The sequence below is a fragment of the Cystoisospora suis genome (genome assembly GCF_002600585.1).
Source record: "Cystoisospora suis strain Wien I chromosome Unknown contig_4715, whole genome shotgun sequence".
NCBI lineage: Eukaryota > Apicomplexa > Conoidasida > Eucoccidiorida > Sarcocystidae > Cystoisospora > Cystoisospora suis.
Window position 1 is genome coordinate 2080 of NW_027157507.1, and position 808 is coordinate 2887.

The 808-nt window shown below is 48.4% G+C and overlaps 1 protein-coding gene across 1 annotated transcript in view; it reads left to right on the forward strand.

The window, feature by feature from the left end:
- CSUI_008416 (importin-beta n-terminal domain-containing protein) overlaps positions 1–808 on the forward strand; it is a 15685-nt gene that overhangs the window by 1368 nt on the left and 13509 nt on the right. The window lies entirely within an intron of this gene.

Sequence of the window (808 nt, forward strand, 5' to 3'; positions counted from 1 at the left end):
GGGGGGGGGGAGAGGAACTACCGAGGCGGCAGCAGCGTCCGTGATGCGAGTAGGTGCGAAGAAGATAGATAGGGACATGAGTCTGGCCTTACTGTAGATAGCTAGATATGTAGAAGAGTTCCATTGTTCTTATTGTAGACGTTCTCCTAGGAGATAGAGAATTCCTGCCTGTCGTTAAGCTGTGATATGACGCTGCAGTAGTATCAGCTTGCGCTTACCGGTTCGCCTGCTTATGATTGAAGGTTCTCTTGTTTGAAGAAAGGATGTATGAACTGTATAGGGGTGGGGCATGGGTAGCGACATCCAGTGAAGTCGGAGGAGCCCGGCTTTCTTGGGGAGAAGGGATGTTTCCGCCATGTGTTCTTTGTCTCCCTCTCTTCTTCCCCCCTCCTGTCGGTGTTCCGGCTTTTCAAACGTGATGTTTTCTGCAAAAAGTCTTTCATTTACCTCCCTTGTTCTCTTCCCATCAGTTCACTCCTTTTGTGGATCTCCCCTGCTTACGGAGAGGTTCTACATTGACGTAGACGGAGGGGGTTGTCGCTGTATTCGTGCATAGCATAGAGAAAGACCAACTTGAATCTAGAGAGAGAGTGAGATGGAGAAAGTCATTCATCTGCAGAGAGAGAGGGAGAAAGACATGGATGAAGTGTCTGTTTTTGGTAGACACGTGGTGATTCGATGTTTTTTTCCCTCTAATCTTCTCGCTGCACTAGTGCCACTGTGGTCGGTTGCTGAAATCGCAGAATTTTGAAGGAGGGGGGGTCACGACAGTTTTCTTCTTCTTCAAAAAGGCACTTTAGGCGGAGTA